This window comes from Podarcis melisellensis, assembly GCF_964234715.1.
Source record: "Podarcis melisellensis genome assembly, chromosome: W".
NCBI classification, from domain to species: domain Eukaryota; kingdom Metazoa; phylum Chordata; class Lepidosauria; order Squamata; family Lacertidae; genus Podarcis; species Podarcis melisellensis.
The window spans coordinates 29,723,644-29,743,655 of NC_138535.1; the positions used below are offsets into that span (position 1 = coordinate 29,723,644).

The following is a 20,012-nucleotide window of genomic DNA, read 5'->3' on the forward strand; positions in this document are numbered from 1 at the left end:
GCCATTGCATTTGGTGAAATCAGACTGGCTTTGCAAAGGAGCTTGCCCCTGAAGCCAGTTGGTTGCCTGCCTCTGGCTGGCTGGCGGCCTGGCATCACCAAAACACAAAGAGACAGCCCCATGCAACCTCACACCCAAAGATTTCTGCCCATGCTTCAGACATGCAGCCCTAAGAGCAGCTCTGACTCCCACTCTAGGCCCCTCTGCCCCAGTCTTCCTCCTGATGTAGGCTACAGGATCTGGGAAGTCTGATCCAGCTTTGAGGTGTGGTTCCATATGGCCGTTAGTACTGTTGTGTTTTTGCCAGAGAGCCACGTGGTAAGGAAGATCTCCAAGCACGCTTCCTAGGGGGTCCTCTTTAATCCTCAGATGGGCCCACAAAGGCATGATCCAGCACCCTCATGCCACAGCTGCCTCTGGAGTGACCCTCCCTCCGGTAAGAGGTGTGCCTCACAGCTGAGTGCCTGGTTGTTTGTGTAGGGCGGGGGCAGGGAATCTTGTGGGCTCCCAGATATTGCCAGATCCAATGGCCTTCTGCCTCAGGCAGCATGGCTGACGGTCAGGGGTGATGGAATCCAACAACATCTAGAGGGCCACACAATTCCCCACCCCTGGTCTAGTGAATTTGAGGTTCTTGGTTTCTCTCCCTCTGCCCCCTTTTGCCTGGAAAAGCACTTTGGCAGATTCCTTTGGAGGATTTGGGTGTGACAAGCTGTAGCAGCGCACTGAATAAAACAACTCTGAGAAGCTGAAACACCGGGCTGTTTTCTTTTCTAATAAAAATATGCACTGTGCAGTTCACAGGCACAAAACACAATGTTGATATTGTCCAGGAAATGGGTTTTCAGTTGGAGGGCATGGGTTGTGTGAGAGCATATTGTGCGGGATAACCAGTCTCATATAACCAACATGCTTCAGTCTAATTAGTGCATGAAGGGGTTAACACCATAGAGTAAGCTGTCCTGCCATCTTAGCCATGTCTCTTCCCCTTACCTTGGGAGTGAGTTCTGATCTATTCTGGTATTCACTTCTTCAGCATTTAATTTTATGAAATAAATAAATAATTTTGAATAAATAAATAAATAAATAAATAAATAAATAAATAGGAAGATGTAAAACCACAACCTCCGAAATCAAAGCTACTGTCCCGCCAGACGGATGTTTTTGCCTGGAGGGGGGCCGTATTCTGCAATGTGCTATCGATGCAATAATAGTGCAGCTTTCTAATGGACTGTCCACGCAAACATCATTCTGCTTTCTCAGTTGCTCTGCAATGCTTCGCCAGGGTTACCACATCATGGCCCCCTGGGGGTGCGCTCCTGTGTTGTAGCTCAGCAAATGCAGGACAACATTCCTCTAGTATGGCTCACAGTGAGGGCTGCTGAGAGTCGGGAGAGATCTCGGAGGCCAAAGAGTTTGCTTTCCGGCTCAGTACAGGGGATCTTGCCAGCTCTTCAGCCCTGACTGGCCGAAGATGCCCATCTCTCATCCATGCAGCTCCACAGCGTGCCTGGATGATGACTCAGATGGAGCTGGATACACCATTCCTGAAGGATGCAATAATCTTGCAATTGTGGTGGACCAACTACATGCCAACAGGATGTCGGACTGAATGGGCCTTGGCCTGAGCCAGCAAGGCTCTTCAAATGCGCTTATGTTCCCCTGACTTTGGGGACGCCTTGCAGGAGTCTCACCCGTCTCATGGCTATTCTTCTAGTGTGGACCAGTTCGACAAGCTCTCCCCCGAAAGCAGGTGCACCATCCAGAACATGCTGGCGCTGTACCTGAAGAAGAAAGCGAACACAGACCAGGAGGCAGGGACTTCTAGGGGAAGCGAGGCCTTCATGCGGGAAGCCTTGACTCCTCACGTGCTCCCCGGGATCAGCTTCGACCCCACCACCCAGTCTTCTGCTGGTGTCACTCTTCCACCTGGCCCAGAACAGGAGGCTCCTTCCCAACATGCAGAATGCCTTGCACGTGATCGATGGGCCTGTGCTCACTGTGACATAGGCAGGGCCGGATTTATGTATAGGCTAAGTAGGCAGAAGCCATGGGTCTCTAGATCTAGGGGGCCTCGCTAGCCTGCCTGCTCCCCAGCGCCGCAGACAGTCTTCCCTCTCCCCAAATTGCAAACCCAAGACTTCATGCAGGGCATTTCTCCCCCATTTCAATGACATTTTGCTTCAAAAGGAAAGGTGGACTTGGAGAAGGCAAGCAAAATGCGAGGGAGATAGTGAAAGATACAGGAAATTGAATGCAGATTTCCAAAAAATAGCAAGGAGAGACAGGAGGGCCTTCTTAAACGAGCAATGCAAAGAAATAGAGGAAAACAACAGAATGGGAAGAACCAGAGATCTGTTCAAGAAAACTGGAGCTATGAAAGGAACATTTCATACAAAGAGTACCATAATAAAGGACAAAGGTGGAAAGACCCTCACAGAAGCAGAAGACGTCAAGAAGAGGTGGCAAGAATACACAGAGGAATTATACCAGAAAGATATGGATGTCTCATACACCCCAGGTAGTGTGGTTGCTGACCTTGAGCCTGACATCCTGGAGAGCAAAGTCAAATGGGCCTTAGAAAGCACTGCTAATAACAAGGCCAGTGGAAGTGATGGTATTCCAGCTGAACTATTAAATTTTGTTAAAGATGATGCTGTTAAGGTGCTACACGCAATATGCCAGCAAGTTTGGAAAACTCAGCAGTGGCCAGAGGATTGGAGAAGACCAGTCTACCTCCTTTAGAGGAAAAGGCCTTGAGGGGAGGACCTCTTGCCTCCACAATCCTTCCTAAACATGCATAAGCTGAGAGGCAATTGTCCGGCAAATGTGGTGCTGTGGGGAGGCAGGAACATTTTCCTGCAGTTAAGTATTTTCTAAGTTCCTTTCCCGAAACTTCCCCAAACGGTTCTGAAGCCTGTTACAGGAAAGTCCGAGGGCTCTCTTGGACAAATGAAGACACCGACCAGAGCAATTCAGAGCAAAACAGCAGCCAGTAGGCTCGGTCTTTATTCAAGAAAAGACTGTCGCGACAGGACTCCCACCGCCCACGAGGTGAAGCAAGATGGAAGCCCCGAACAAAGGGAGACCCTAACTTTTATTAGTTGCTAATCCCCTATGCTACACCCCCAGAATTACATCACATTTACATCATGATTACATTAATATTAGGAGGAGTCGAGGAGGGGCTACACAGGTAATCTGAGTGACCTGACACCTGGTCGGAGCCTCCTCTCCCCTCCCCATATGAGTTATTTACAAGAACAAAAGAGAAGGGCGAAGTTTCCTGCCCCCTGAGGGGAATCCGGTCAGAGTCCTTTTGTGCGAGTCCGCATGGAATACACTAAAGGGTGCAGTTTATTGTGTCCTTGATAGCCTTCTGTCTGAGCCCATCATGATGGCTATCAAGGTAGTCACGTCCGCTGAGAAGGGCCGCTGACTACGTGACCGCTCGGTCAAGGGATTATGGCTGCCCCACATCAGGTCACCCCCCTTTGATAGTCCTTGTAATATGTAGCAAAATAAAAGTGGTCCGGTGAAAATCCGATGTACGGCTGATTTTTGGTGAATTTATAAAGAATATTGTCCTTGAAGTTCAAAGTACTTTCGCCTTTCGGAAGTTACTTGCTACATTTTGATTACATCAGTCACGGTCAATTAAACTCGGAAACATTGTATCGAGAGCTGTCAAAAGGTGAGGAAAAGGCGCTTGCAGCCTGCAGTACCAGCGTGGCCGCCGCAAGGGGCGCTGTTCGGCAATGTTGATTGGCTGAGGCGGCCGCCGTTTGACCTAAAGTTCAGGCGGCCGGTCTACTCACAATAAAGATAGGGCGATGCGGAGCGCTGTAGAGAAGAGCTGTCAGACTAGCGCTTCCTTATTTACAGAAGGCTGTTAAGAGATGGCCCTCTAAAGGGACATCTCTGGGGTCAGGGAGGGGAGATGCGTGCATGTGTGAGTGTGGTGCTTGTGCGTTACACGTGTTCATGGAGGGGGGGGTGATTTCCGGCGACAAGCCTCTCTAACCTCAGAAGTCTTTTCCTCTCTCGGGAATTCTGGGATTCGAGGATAACTTCATGGAGAAGGAAAGAAACCTGCAGAATCAGCAAATGGGGAGCCTCCACCCCCACCGCTGCCACCAAGCAGGCTGTAAGTTGCCTTAGAGGTGTACTGTGCCCTCCCGCCTCCTTGCTTTGAAGGACTACTTGAGTTGTGTTCTCATCTCCCTGAGTCGTATCCGTGACAAGGAGAGCATGAGCAAGAAGCAACCCCAATGACCCACACTATGCGCCAGCTCTTTGTGCCTTCCACACATCCGCAGTCCGGACAGAGAGAGGGACTCATCCAGCACGTCCTCGCCAAGAGAGAGAAGGAATATGTCAACACCCAGAATTTCAGCTCAGATCATGCCAAAGTGCAAAGACCAGTGGAACCACCACAGCATAAGAGGCCTGAGAGAGGCTTCCGGGACACGGCTGCTGCTGCTGCTGCTTGCGTGAGTGTTGGGAGGACCGCTCCCTCTCCTGCCAACTCCATCCGGCCTAGGGGGCGGGGCCTGCACTACCACTACAGTTTATTTTTTTTTATATATATAAATATTTATTAGGGTTTTTAGAAAAAAAAATACAATAATAATAAACAGTATTGCTTTGTTTTAACAAAATTTCGTGTCATCCTTGAGCTTCCTCACGCCTCCCGCTCCCATTTACATCGTTAATAAATTTTTGTCAAGCAAATTATCATCTTATTTCCAAATTTTGTGACCACTTATTTAGTTACAATAAAATAGTTCTCCTGCAAATTTGTTTCTCTTAATCTCTCTTATCATCAAATCCTGATCTATTTCAGTGATGGCCAATTGTTTATAACCAAGCATCCTTCTTAACATTCCATTAAATCACAATATTTTTGTAGATAAATCTTGAATTTCTTCCAATCTTCTTCCATCCTTTCTTCTCCCAGGTCTCGGATTCTGCCAGTCATCTCCGCCAGTTGCATATAGTCCATCAGTTGCATCTGCCATTCTTCCAGTGTGGGTAGATCTTGAGTTTTCCAATTCTTAGCGAGTAGTATCCTTGCTGCTGTTGTTGCATACATGGAAAATGTTCTATCTTTCTTTAACACCTTCTGGTCGACAATGCCCAGGAGAAAGGCCTCTGGTTTCTTGGTGAAGGTATACTTAAATACCTTTTTCAACTCATTATATATCATTTCCCAGAAGGCCTTCACTTTAGGGCAAGTCCACCAGAGGTGGTAGAATGTTCCTTCATTTTCTTTACATTTCCAGCATTTGTTATCTGACGAATGGTATATTTTGGCCAGTTTAACTGGGGTCATGTACCATCTATATATCATTTTCATTACATTTTCTTTCAAAGCATTACATGCAGTAAAATTCAACCCAGTGGTCCACAACCTTTCCCAGTCCTCAAACATAATGTTATGCCCAATGTCCTGTGCCCATTTTATCATAGCCGACTTAACCATTTCGTCTTGTGTATTCCATTTCAACAGCAAGTTATACATTCTTGAAAGTACCTTAGTCTTAGGTTCTAACAGTTCTGTTTCCAACTTCGATTTCTCCACCTGGAATCCTAACTTTTTGTCACTTTTAAAAATTTCCTTAATCTGAGCGTAGTGTAACCAGTCTCGCACTTTATCCTTCATTTTCTCCATACTCTGCAATTTCCAATTATCTCCGTCTTTTTCTAACAGTTCCCAATATTTTGGCCAGTAGGCTTCCATATTGGGTCTTTTCCAGGCCTTAGCTTCCAAAGGTGAGAGCCACCTTGGAGTTTTATTTTCCAGTAAGTCTTTGTATTTTGTCCAGACATTAAACACTGCTTTTCTGACAATATGGTTCTTAAAGGCCTTATTGATCTTAACTTTATCATACCACAAATATGCATGCCAACCAAAAGCATTGTTATAACCTTCCAGATCTAACACATCAGTGTCTTCAAGAAGTAGCCAATCTTTTAACCAGCAGAAAGCTGCGGCTTCATAATACAACCTTAAGTCTGGCAGGGCAAAGCCCCCTCTTTCCTTTGCGTCTGTTAGTATCTTAAACTTGATTCTGGGCTTTTTGCCCTGCCAGACAAATTTAGAAATATCTCTCTGCCACCTCCGGAAACACTCTGTTTTGTCCACAATTTGCAATGTTTGAAACAAGAACAACATCTTTGGCAGCACATTCATCTTAATTGCAGCAATTCGGCCTAACAAAGAAAGCTTCAGTTTTGCCCAACTTTCCAAGTCTCTCTTAATTTCAGACCAACATTTTTCATAATTATCCTTAAATAGACTCAGATTTTTGGCTGTTATATTAACCCCTAGGTATTTTACCCTTTTCACCAATGATAATTCTGTTTCTCTCTGAAACCGTTCTGACTCTGTGTCTGTCATGTTTTTCCCTAACACCTTCGTTTTTTGCTTATTTAGCTTAAATCCTGCCACCTGACCAAAATCATGTATCAGTTGTAATACTCTTTTCGTACTAGATTCTGGCTCCTGCAATGTCAAAACTAGGTCATCTGCGAAAGCTTTAAGTTTATATTGTTTCGCTCCGACCTGAATCCCCTGCACCAGCCGGTCACCTCTAATCAAGTTCAGGAGCACCTCCAGAACTGAGATAAATAACAGAGGGGAAATCGGGCAGCCTTGTCGTGTTCCTTTTTCAATTTTAAATTCTTCCGTTACCACATTGTTAACTATCAATTTAGCTTTTTGTTCTGAATATATTGCATCAATCCCATTTTCAAAACCCCGCCCCGCTCCCATTTCTTTTAAATTTCCCTTCATAAATTTCCAAGAGATGTTGTCAAAGGCCTTCTCCGCGTCTATAAATATCAGCACTGCTTTAGTGTTTATATCTGTTTGCAAAAGTTCCAAAATGTCAATAATGTTCCTTGTGTTTGCAAACATATGTCTACCTGGGAGAAAGCCAGCCTGGTCCTTATGAATTTCTTCATTCAGAACTTTTTTAAGTCTGCCTGCTAAAACATCAGCAAATATTTTGTAATCCACATTTAAAAGGGAGATGGGGCGATAGTTCTTAAGTTGTGTCTTTTCAGTTTCTGATTTTGGTATCAACGTGATAAAAGCTTCCTTCCACGATTCCGGCGCCTTCTTTCCCTCCAGAATTTCATTGCTGACCTCCATCAAAGGTTGAATCAAATAATCACTCATTGTCTTGTAATACTTGGAGGTCAGACCATCTGGTCCTGGAGATTTGCCCAACTTCATGTTCTGAATGGCATGTTCAATTTCTTGTCGTGTTATTTGACTGTTCAGGAGTAGTCTATTTTCTTGTGTAAATTTTTTAAGACTGTTTTTTTTCAAAAATTGTTCAATCTCAACCTCATTTTGCGGCCCTTGAGTATATAGTTTCTTGAAATATTTCTGAAAAGATTTCCTGATTTCCACAGGGTTCTGAATATTTCTTCCTTCAATTTCTAAATTTGTTACTGTATTCAACTTTTGTCTCTTCTTCAACTGCCAGGCCAGCAGTTTCCCACATTTATTTGCCGATTCAAACGTTTTTTGTTTCATTGACTTAATCTTCCATTCTATTTCCTGATTTATCAGTTTAGAATATTGTGCCTGATGGAGTTTAATTTCTCTCAGAATCGGCTGCGACTTCGGGTTTCCTCTTAGCTTCTTTTCTAATTCTTTTATTTTTCCCAAAATCTTATCTTTCTTTTCATTTTGTTTCCTTTTCTTGATAGCATTCTGTTGTATTAAGAACCCTCTCATCACAGCTTTGCTTGCGTCCCAAATTGTTCTTTTTTCCACCGTTGTGTTCAAATTTATTTCAAAATAGTCTTTCAAAACTTTTTGGGCCTTTTTAATAATCTCCTGATCTCTAAATAAATTGTCATTCATCTTCCATCGAAAGGTGCCGGTTGGTAGTAATGTCAAATCCATTTTCAAAGCGTTATGGTCGGAGCAGGTCTTTGGGCAGATTTCCACTTTTCTGACCTTAGGTGCCAGACATCTAGTAATCCATATTTGGTCGATTCTTGTCCAAGTCAGATGGGCTTCAGAGAAGAATGTTCCTTCCTTTTCCAAGGGGTTTCTCGTTCTCCAAATGTCAATCCAGTCCATGTTGTCTGTCATTTCAAAAAAGGTCTTTGGTAGTCTGCCATCTTTGGTAACTTTTTGACTTTGCGACTTATCCATGTTAGTTGATACAATCCCGTTCATATCTCCCATCATGATGATGTTGTCAAAGTCCAGATATTCCAGCATGCTCTCATGCAACTTCTTATAAAATTCCGATTTCCCTTCATTTGGTGCATAAATTCCTAATAACAAGATTTTTTCTCCATTTCGACTGCCAAAATTCTGCCTTGTTCATCTTTAAATAATAATTTGGGTGAAAGGCTCTCCTTTGCATATATCACCACCCCTCTCTTCTTTACTCTGTCTGAAGATATAAATTCCTGGCCGAGTCTTTTATTTACCAGAATTTTTCTGTGGAGCCTAGTCACATGTGTTTCTTGCAAGCAAATAATGTCCAATTGTTCCTTTTTTAATATGTGAAAGATTTTCTTCCTTTTCTCGGGAATGTTGCAGCCATTTATGTTCCAGCTCAGAAGTTGCAGAGACATCCTGTATAAATCTGGTTATTTTTCAGGGGGTGGTACTTTGTCATCCAAGGGTGCCGGTTCCTTTGGTGCTCCAGGCTCCGGCAATGATCCAAGTCCTTTATGAAGGTCTTCTCCGTACTGGTTCAGAAATTTGTCTCTGTCTTCCAATGTTCTGATTTTAATCTTCCTCCCTCTAAAAGTAAACGATAATCCTTGAGGGAAATCCCACCTAAAGATGATTGAGTTGCTCCTCAATAGTTTTGCTAATTCCGAGTATTCGGATCTCAAATCCAACAGCTGTCTAGGAATATCCTTATAAATTTCAATTCTTTTACCCAGAATGTCCAGTGAATTTCTGTAATGTAGGCCCAAAATCTTGTCCCTTTCCTCCTTTGATCTCAATGTTATCAAGCAATCTCTGGGTTTGTCTTTTCTTATCAATCTTCCCAGCCTAAAAGCTGATGTAATTTTAAAGTCTTTTTCCTCAAGTTTCCACTGCACAGAAAATATTTTGGTCAGGAACTCAGCCAGTTTGTCTTCTTCTACTTCAGATACAGATCTTATCCTTAAATTAGTCTCCCTATTCTTCAATTCAATCATCGAAAGATAGGTCTGGTGTTCACCTACTTGTTTGTTGAGTGGTCTTACCTCTTTTTCCAACTGTCCAAGTCTTTGGCTAGTGTCTTCAACCAGTTTCCTGTTTTCCCCTGCAGCCTCCTCCAATTTTGCAATCGATTGAGTGTTCTGTGCCACTTGCCCAGTTATTCTATTTAGACATTCTGTGTTCTGATCTATTTTCGCAGTTTGCTCATCAGCCTTTTTGTCCAAAGATTCCACTCTCTTGTCCAAAGATTCCAATTTTTCATAGATTTTTTCTAGAATGGAAGAGGCTGATCCTGAAGCCATATCCTCCAATTGTAAATCCTCTGTCTCTCCTCCCCCTGCCTGTGGCAAGGAGGCAGCTTCTTCCTCAGAGTGTAAGATAGGCACAGACGATCTACGTTGCTGTAAAGTTGAGGCTAAAGTTGTTTGTCTCGTTCTTGGTCTTTGTTCTTTTTCCTTAGTCTCCTTTTTCTTTGCGCCACTCATTCCAAACTTATCTAATAGTCAAGGTCAAGCTGAGTTGTTCCCATGAGAAAAAGACGGCCCAGGTGCAGCACTCAGCCAGCAGGCCAAGAAATGGAAAGTAAAACAATATCACTGCCGTTAAGTCCAAAAACCTCTAGGGGGAGCCTAAAATGTCTTCTCAGGAAGGATTACCCAGAAATAAAAGTTAAAGTCCAAAAACCTTCCAATGTTAAGTTTTTAGCAGAGTTGGTATTATAAAAACACAATGTCTCAAAACAGTGCTTGCTGGTACTTCAATTGATGTTATAAAGTAACAAAGTCCAAACCTCTCAGGTTTTCCCAGTTTGTGTATCAAAATGCTTGGGTCTGCAAACTGATTGCTACTGTTACCAGGCAGTTCCAGCCCTGGTTTCCTTCTTTAAATTGTAACTTCAGCAGAAAAAGATTTCAAAGTCCATGCTAACACATAATCCAATGCTTAAACTCCTTTTCTGTCTTTAAATACAGCTCAGTAAATGCTCAGATCCAGTCAATAAAAAAATTACTCACAGCCTCCACTCCTCCAGCTCTTTGCGTTCAAGTTCAATGGCGGCGGAAGACGGACTTCCTTTTTCTTTTTCGTCCTCCGCTTTCAGCCAAATTCAATTACTTTGGTCTCAAATTGGTCTCCAATTGATTGAAAGTCTCTATTACTCACGGATTGCTGTCTTTTAAAAGCCAAATCCAGGAAGAAAGGTCGGCGCTCACCGGCAACGGCTTCGCGGCTTCTCTCCGCCGATTGCGGAACGACCCTCAGCACCGCTGCCTCCTCCGCGATCCGGAGCCCCTTACGGGGTTCCTTCAACGTTTCGGGGGCAGCTTCTGGCGCCCGCCGGGTCCCAAGGCTGCAGGCTTCTGCCGCCTGCAGTTTTCCGGTGTGGGTATCCGCTTCGCCGTAGCGGACGACCCGTTCTCGGACGGAGCACCCTTCCCAGTTAGGAAAGGGCAGCCATTACCCTTCGCGCCACCTCCGGAAGTGACTACCACTACAGTTTAGAGCAGCTACCGGCAGCAATGGACACAATGGTTTTAAATGTTTTAATCGCTTTTAATTTGCAGCACTTTAAATAGTGGTTGTTTTTTTATTTATAATATTATATTATTTCATTACTTTATTTTTGCTTGGGGTGGGATAAGCATTTAGTCAGGGCTATTGTTTCTTGCTTTGTTTTGTTTTGTTCTGTTCTGTTTTGTTTTATTATTATTATTATTCTGTTAAATTATTATATAGTTTGTATTTTGCCTTTTAAGGGGAAGGGTCATGGCTGCCTGGGAGTGGGCCTCAGCCAATAGATTGGGTGGGGCAGGTTCCACAGGGGGAGATGTATTGGGACACCCGATCTCAGTGATCACGGGCAGGAGGAGGAGTTATGCTAAGACCAGACCATGTCATTACCGAGGAGGCAGGTTTAGTCGTTGTTTGAGGACTATCCCTGCCTCCAGGTCTGGTCCTGACCGGAAGGATACAGTAATCAGCAAGGGAAACCCACATGACCTGAAAGTGTTGCTGTGCAATGCCAGGTCAATGATGAATAAAACCACTGCCATCCACGACCTGATTGTGGATGGAGGATTTGATCTGGCATGTGTGACAGAGACCTGGTTGGATGAAGCAGATGGGCCTGTCCTTGCCGCTGCTTGCCCACCAGGTTTCTCTTACGCACAGCAACCCAGGTCATGTGGGCGGGGGGGGGGGGGTTGCAGTGATTTTTAGGAAGTCATTAGTCTGCACCAGGCGTCCTATTGGGAAGACCCAGTTTTCTGAGTGCATGTTCTGGAAGTTGGGCAATAGGGGCAGTACAGGATTCCTACTGGTGTACCGACCTCCCCGCTGCACCAAGGATTCCCTGCCCGAGCTGCTTCAGGTCATGGCGGATATGCTCCTGGAGACACCTAGCTTGGTTGTCCTGGGGGATTTTAACATCCATGCCGACACGACCTTACAAGGGGCAGCTCGGGACTTCGTGGAAAGCATGGCCTCCATGGGGCTGTCCCTGAATAAGTCTGGCCCAACTCATAGCCACGGACATGCCTTAGACTTGGTGTTTACCTCTACGGATGTTGGTGATCTGACATTAACTAAAAGCGAAACAAAAGAAGTGCCATGGTCAGATCACTTCCTGGTGCAACTGGACTTCTCCGCAACCCTTCCCCTACGCAGGGAGGTGGGACCGATTCGGATGGTCCGCCCCCGCCACTTAAGGGATCCAATTGGCTTCCAGAGAGTGGTAGGGGATGCTTTATCCCAAGTTGATGGCCTTTCAGCTGATTCCCTGGTGGCACGCTGGAATGCGGAGTTAACCAGGGCTATTGACTGTCTGGCTCCGAAGCGCCCTCTCCGATTGCATGGAGCCCGGACAGCCCCGTGGTTTTCCCCGGAGCTGAGGGTGATGAAACAATCGTTGAGACGGCTAGAGCGCCGGTGGCGGAAAACTCATTCTGAATCAGACCGGACACGGGTTAGAGCTCAACGTCGAGCCTACCAAGTGGCAATGGCGACGGCGAAGAGGGCCTTCTTCGCCGCCTCCATTGCATCTGCAGAAAACAGCAGCAGGAGACTTTTTCAGGTGGTTCGCAATCTATCAGAACCACCTGTACCACCGGGGCCTGGTAGGGACCCCAAGACCTCCTGCAATGCTTTTGCAAAGTTTTTTGCGAATAAAATCGCTCAGATTCAGAAGGAGCTAGACTCCACCGTGGGAGCAGGGCCAGGGCGGGAGAGTGCTAGAGTTCTGTCTGGTCCTGTTACATGGGATCAATTCCAATCTGTTACCTCTGAGGATGTGGACAGGCTGCTTGGACGAGTGAAACCGACCACCTGTCTCCCTGATCCTTGCCCATCCTGGCTGATAAAAGCGAGCCGGGAAGGGCTGGGCGATGGGCTCTGCGGGGTGGTGAATGGCCAACTATCGCCCAGTCTCAAATCTGCCATTCTTGGGCAAGGTGATTGAGCGGGTGGTTGCTGAACAACTCCAAGCACGCCTGGAGGAAACGGACCATTTGGATCCCTTCCAATCGGGATTCAGGCCTCACCATGGGACTGAAACTGCCTTGGTCGCGCTGGTTGATGATCTCCGGCGGGCTAGGGACAAAGGTGAGAGCTGTTTCCTAGTTCTGCTGGATCTCTCAGCGGCCTTTGACACCATCGACCATAACATCCTTCTGGACCGTCTAGAGGGGCTGGGAGCTGGGGGCACTGTCATACAGTGGTTCCGCTCCTTCCTCCTGGGCCGTGTTCAGAAAGTGGTGGTGGGGGGTGAGTGTTCAGACCCCTGGGCTCTCACTTGTGGGGTGCCTCAGGGTTCTGTCCTCTCCCCCATGCTTTTCAACATCTACATGCAGCCGCTGGGAGAGATCATCAGGGGGTTTGGACTGGGTGTTCATCAGTATGCAGATGACACCCAGCTCTACCTCTCCTTTAAATCAGAACCAGTGAAGGCGGTGAAGGTCCTGTGTGAGTGCCTGGAGGCGGTTGGAGGTTGGATGGCGGCTAACAGATTGAGGTTGAATCCTGACAAGACAGAAGTACTGTTTTTGGGGGACAGGAGGTGGGCAGGTGTGGAGGATTCCCTGGTCCTGAATGGGGTAACTGTGCCCCTGAAGGACCAGGTGCGCAGCCTGGGAGTCATTTTGGACTCACAGCTGTCCATGGAGGCGCAGATTAACTCTGTGTCCAGGGCAGCTGTCTACCAGCTCCAACTGGTACGCAGGCTAAGACCCTACCTCCCCGCGGACTGTCTCGCCAGAGTGGTGCATGCTCTAGTTATCTCACGCTTGGACTACTGCAACGCGCTCTACGTGGGGCTACCTTTGAAGGTGACCCGGAAACTGCAATTAATCCAGAATGCGGCAGCTAGACTGGTGACTGGGAGTGGCCACCGGGACCACATAACACCGGTTCTGAGAGATCTGCATTGGCTCCCAGTACGTTTCCGAGCACGATTCAAAGTGTTGGTGCTGACCTTTAAAGCCCTAAACGGCCTCGGTCCTGTATACCTGAAGGAGCGTCTCCACCCCCATCGTTCAGCCCGGACACTGAGATCCAGCGCCGAGGGCCTTCTGGCGGTTCCCTCATTGCGAGAAGTGAGGCTACAGGGAACCAGACAGAGGGCCTTCTCGGTAGTGGCGCCCGCCCTGTGGAACGCCCTCCCATCAGATGTCAAAGAGATAAAGAATTACCTGACGTTCAGAAGACATCTTAAGGCAGCCCTGTTCAGGGAAGTTTTTAATATGTAATGCTGTACTGTTTTTAACACTGATTGGGAGCCGCCCAGAGTGGCTGGGGAAACTCAGCCAGATGGGCGGGGTATAAATAATATATTATTATTATTATTATTATTATTATTATTATTATTATTATTATTATTATAACCTGTATCAGAGTTGGGGCTGGAGAAAGCGACATCTACATGACAGCTTTATTGTTGGGTGCCAGGCAAAGTCTGTCCTGTTCACTCAGGCCACATGGGTGGGTAATTGAAAGTATTAGTTGTGGTGGGCAATTTCCCTTGGTGCCACATACTGAACCGTGGCTTCATATTATGAGCAGGACGGCAGCCTCTCCTCCAGGTTTGCACACCTCTCCCCCACCCCAAGCCTATTGGGAAGCTTCCACTTGGATTTTAAATTAACCACAGTTTGGTGTGTCCAGATCCTAAGGTGGTTCATTTGACCAGCTTTGTAAACCCACGATTGGAAATGGGCTTGTTTCAAGGAGCCATGGTTCAAATGAAGCGGTTTGTGCAGCTTCAGACATTGTGACAAGATGCAGTTAATCCAAAACTGAAGCAAAACCTTTGGAACTCCTCCTAAAAGCTGTGCTGGAGGAAAGGGAGGTGTGACACCCCCCCCAACACTTGGTGTGGGTCATCCTTATAATGCTAAGCTTACTACTTCAAACAAAGTTTTTGAGTTTTTGCTTTGGTTACTTCCTCGTACTGTTAGTAGTAAGGTAAAGTTAAAGGGACCCCTGACCATTAGGTCCAGTCGTGACCGACTCTGGGGTTGCGGCGCTCATCTCGCTTTACTGGCCGAGGGAGCTGGTGTGCAGCTTCTGGGTCATGTGGCCAGCAGGACTAAGCCGCTTCTGGTGAACCAGAGCAGCACACGGAAATGCCGTTTACCTTCCCGCCGGAGCGGCACCTATTGATCTACTTGCACTTGGACGTGCTTTTGAACTGCTAGGTTGGCAGGAGCAGGGACCGAGCAACGGGAGCTCACCCCGTCACGGAGATTCGAACCGCCGGCCTTCTGATCTGCAAGTGCTAGGCTCTGTGGTTTAACCCACAGCGCCACCCGTGTCCCACTGTTAGTAGTACCCAGTGGCCATTTGTTTTTCATGTCTCCTTTTATGATATGTTTATCAGTATGTGGTTAGCAGCTTCAGATGCTACTGTTTTACAGAGGCTGTTTAGCTTGCTCTTTTTACCCCTTTACTAGACAGGCTGTATTTCTGTGCTGTTTTCAGAGTCGGGAATGCCCATTCCTTCATGGCCAGCATGGAAACACAGAAGGCTAGCCTTTTAGGAGGTTTGCAAAGAGGACAAGGGTGTTACGGGGTAATCTTCTAGCAAACAAGCTTGGCACAACAGATCTGAGAGGTGGTTTTCTGCTCCCGGAAAGCCAGCCTGGAAACCAGGTTGCCAGGTGAAGGAAGAATGGAGAGATCAACCAACTCACTTGCCTTCAAAGAATTTCTGGTTGCCTGTGGCTACTGGGATAGTGCTTAGATATCAGGCTGGCTGACACATCTTAAAAAATACAAGGGAAAAGCTTTTTTTCTTTCATTAGCAAAGCTCCTTTGGCGCCCCGAATAGCTAAGCTGAGGAAGAAGTGGCTGGTATTACTTGTTTGTTCTTGGTCCTGATCTTGCCTGCCCTTGCACACTCCTGTTGTCTTTGCATATTTGACCAGCACGTCTGTTCCGATTGGAGTCCTATTCCTGCACTTCCACATCCTTCTCTTTGGCACTTGGGCATTCGGTTCCAGGAGCTGGACCTGAGCACAGAGGCTTTCTTCTACTTGGACTCGACAAAGGAGCAAGAGTGGCTGACAGCTGTGGAAAAGGCTTTGCGTTCCAAATCCAAGTACAAGAAAGTAAGTCCAACCCCACCCATTTCTTCAGCAGCCAGACAGCTGTCAGGAGCTGGAGTGAGGAGGAGGAGGAGGAGGAGGAGGAGGAGGAGGAGGTCAGCAAGAAAAAAACACCTGGTGTCAGTGGTGTTTTATTCAAAAGAAGCCAACATTCTCTATTCAAAGAAACCCAAACCGTGCAGGCCTCGTGATCACAGAAACCTTTCCCAACAGGTCTTGCCCCAGTGAGGTAGTTGTGAAGGCTGAAGGTTGCTACCCACCCACCACTCTCTGAAGTCTCCTCCTCCCCCTGGTCCTTCCCAAGCATCCTGAGACTCTGACACCTTGCCTGTCTTTGCTCCCTCCTCTTAATTTCTCTGTGTTCTGGGAGACCAGCAGGGAGGGGAGCTGATCGCAGCAGGATGGGGAGACCCCCTGGCTTCTTCAGCAGCCTGCCTGATCTCTGCCTCTTGACCCCCGCCTCCAGCCTCCACTTCTGCCTCGGATTCTGGGCTGCTGTTTGCCACAGAATCTTCCTGCCCTCCTGCCTCTTCAGTTTCCAACACCTCCTCTTGCTCACAGTCTGCTCCCTCTTCTCCCTCGGACGACCCCCCACCAGTTCCCTGGCTCTGAGCCTTCTTCCCTTGGGGGATCCCCAGTTGGTGCCACCTGCCACTCCTATCTGCATCCAGCCGGCCCAGGACAGCAAGCAATGAACAGAGCTGGTAGACATCCCAGTACCTTGCATCTTCTAGGTGCAGCTGGTGCTCATCTTTGTCAGGAAGGACCAGCTCAGCCGCATCAAGGAAGTGATGAGGGAGACAGTGGCCACAGGCATCATGGGGAAGATGGGGAGTAGACCCTGACAGCGGAATTCCCTACGTCGATCTTTCTGTCTGTCTGTCTGTCTGTCTGTCTGTCTGTTTTTCTAATCTCTGCCAACCAGTTCCCCCTCTTTCCTGCTTGCTCACTAACAGCCATCTTTGCTCCGCCCCTGCAGGGTAACAAGGGGCGTGTGGCCGTGAGGCTTGTCTGCAACAATACCAGCTTCTGCATGGTCAATTCCCACCTTGCTGCCCACGTGGAAGACTTCGGGCGCCGAAACCAGGATTACAAGGATATCGGTGCCCAGATGAGCTTCCTGCCCCCTGACCAGGGTCTGCCGCAGCTGACAATCATGAAACACGAGTGCGTTTCGAGGGCTTGGAGGGAGAGAGCCTTGGCTGATGTAACTTGCTGGTCTCCGCTATCTGGAGAAGCAAATTGAGTCACATTTCTGTAACTTTCCTGCCTGTGTGTAGCTCAGGGTAGGCAGCATTTGTTGTTGTTTAGTCGTTTAGTCGTGTCCGCCTCTTCGTGACCCCCTGGACCAGAGCACGCCAGGCCCTCCTGTCTTCCACTGCCTCCCGCAGTTTGGTCAAACTCATGCTGGTAGCTTCGAGAACACTGTCCCACCATCTCGTCCTCTGTCGTCCCCTTCTCCTTGTGCCCTCCATCTTTCCCAACATCAGAGTCTTTTCTCTTTTTTAAAGAAATAATTATTAAAGTTTTACAAAAACATAAGTACAAAAATACATGAAAAAATAAAAATAAAAATACAACATACAAAAGACAAAAGACAAAAATAAAATAAGAAAAAATAAAAACAAATCTGTTTTTTTATAACTTTAAACTCATTTGCTTGTTTCCTTGACCTCCTCTCACCTCCCCTTTTTGTATCCCCTTTACATAATCAAATCAGCAAATCCTTACCCTCATTCATTGTCTTATCTCTATATCTTAACATATTATAACTCTTTATTTCCAACCATTATCAATTCATTTTTGCATATTCTTAATAACTTTGTTGCTAATGCCACTTATTTTCAATCCAACATCATTTTAACATTCGTTAATTTTACAGTGTTTCTGCAAATAGTCTTTAAATTTCTTCCAGTCTTCTTCCACCAACTCTTCTCCCAGGTCTCGGATTCTGCCAGTCATTTCCGCCAATTCCATATAGTCCATCACCTTCATCTGCCACTCTTCCAGGGTGGGTAAATCTTGTGTCTTCCAATACTTTGCAATAAGTATTCTTGCTGCTGTTGTTGCATACATGAAAAAAGCTCTATCCTTCTTTGGCACCAATTGGCCGACTATGCCCAGGAGGAAGGCCTCTGGTTTCTTCAGGAAGGTATATTTAAATACCTTTTTCATTTCATTATAGATCATCTCCCAGAAGGCCTTAATCTTTGGGCACGTCCACCAAAGGTGAAAGAATGTACCTTCATTTTCTTTACATTTCCAACATTTATTGTCGGGCAAATGATATATTTTTGCAAGCTTGACTGGTGTCATGTACCACCTGTATATCATTTTCATAATATTCTCTCTCAATGCATTACATGCCATGCCATAAATTTCATACCGGTGGTCCACAATTGTTCCCAGTCAGCAAACATAATGTTATGACCAATGTCTTGTGCCCATTTAATCATAGCAGATTTAACCATTTCATCCTGCGTATTCCATTTTAACAGCAAGTTATACATTCTTGAAAGTATCTTAGTTTTGGGATCTAACAGTTCTGTTTCCAATTTTGATTTTTCCACCTGGAAGCCATTTTTTTTTGTCCAAATTATAGGCCTCTCTTATTTGGTAATAATGAAGCCAGTCTCGCACTTTATCTTTTAATTTCTCAAAACTCTGCAATTTCAATTTGTCTCCTTCTTGTTCCAATATTTCCCAATATTGCGGCCATTTGGCCTCCATATTGAGTTTTTTCTGAGCCTTTGCTTCCATTGGTGACAACCACCTTGGGGTTTTATTTTCCAGTAAGTCTTTGTATCTTATCCAGACATTAAACAATGCTTTCCTGACAATATGGTTTTTAAATGCTTTATGTGCTTTAACCTTGTCGTACCACAAATATGCATGCCACCCAAAAACATTGTTGAAACCTTCTAAGTCCAAAATGTCTGTGTTCTCGGACTTCCGGAGGCGGCGCAAAACGGCAATGGCGGTCCTCTTTACTCAGTGAAGAGGGGCTCCGCGAAAAAGGGTCGTCCGCTACGGCGAAGCGGAGACCCATTCAGATAAACCGCAGGCAGAGCGAGCCTGTGGCCGTGGGACTCGGCGGGTGCCAGAAGCCCCCCCAGAAGCGAGGAAGGGACTTCGTAAGAGGCTCCGGATCGTGAACGGGGGAGCGGCGCTGTGAGTTCATCGCTCTTTTCGCGGAAGTGAAGCCGCGCTGCTGTTGCTGATGAGCGCCGACCTTTCTTCTTGAAAAACATCGAAATTGGCTGCAATCTACCCGTGAGTAAGGGGTACCAAAGAACTGATTAAGGATTAATTTAAATTTGTCTATTTCGGCTGAAAACGGGAGGCGAGTAACAGGAAGTCCGCCTTCCGGTCCTGCTAATCAGAGCAAAGCAAAAGAACCCGATGCGGGCTGAAGCGCTAAAAAGAGACTTTGAAAGAAGTAAGAAGGGGCATTAATAGACTGTGTGTTTCTAGAAATTGAAAAGAGTGAAGAAGTAAATTTTTTGGTTCATTGTGTTAGAGAATCTTCCTCCTACTGTGAAGAGATGTGGAATTGAAGGGGATAACCGAGTTATTGGACTGCCAGTGTTGTAAAGGAGTACTGTCAGGCTGCTGAAACTTTTTTCTTAACATAAACTGTTGCATTGATGGATACACTATCGCTTTAATACTGTCATTGAAACCTCTCCGTTACCTTGTGGCACCAATTTGAAACAGAACTTTCTGAAAGCCTCCTTTTTGAACTTGGGGACTTCAGTTGAAATAGGAGCTTTGATGGTGGAAAAGAAACTTTCTTTCCTATGAAAACCCCCCCTAGTGGATTTGCGGAGGCATTGAGGTCTGGGAACTGTATCCTATTGGGATTTTTTGTGGTTTAATTGTTTATACTCTGGGCTTGCCTTTCTCATGGATTGAAAGACTATTCGACCTTGAACAGCAGCTGGGGAATGAGTGGCCCAGCGAAAACAAGAGCAGCTAAAGCTAAGGAAGCTTTAGCTGAGGAAGCTAAAGAAAAGAAAAAAGATAAGAGAGCTGGGCAGCTTGTCCAAACAACCTTGATTCATCATCGTAGATCCTCGGTGCCAACTGTGCTGACGGCGCAGGAGGAAGAAGTTGAAACGCCTGCTACAGAAGAAATGGCAGCTGGAGGAACTGATCCAGTCTTGAAACAAATTTTGGAACAACTGGCACTTCTGAATAAGAAGGTGGACGATCAGTCATCT

At 46.2% G+C, this 20,012-nt stretch overlaps 1 pseudogene across 1 annotated transcript in view; it reads left to right on the forward strand.

Moving 5' to 3' along the window:
- The first annotated feature begins 3,948 nt into the window (after positions 1-3,948).
- Positions 3,949-20,012, forward strand: part of LOC309361281 (inositol polyphosphate 5-phosphatase OCRL-like) — a 226,629-nt pseudogene continuing 210,565 nt past the window's right edge. The window contains exons 1-6 of the transcript in view: positions 3,949-3,978; positions 4,030-4,147; positions 4,230-4,424; positions 15,610-15,792; positions 16,524-16,623; positions 16,746-16,996. The product of the transcript in view is annotated as an inositol polyphosphate 5-phosphatase OCRL-like (transcript). The remainder of the gene's footprint in view (positions 3,979-4,029; positions 4,148-4,229; positions 4,425-15,609; positions 15,793-16,523; positions 16,624-16,745; positions 16,997-20,012) is intronic.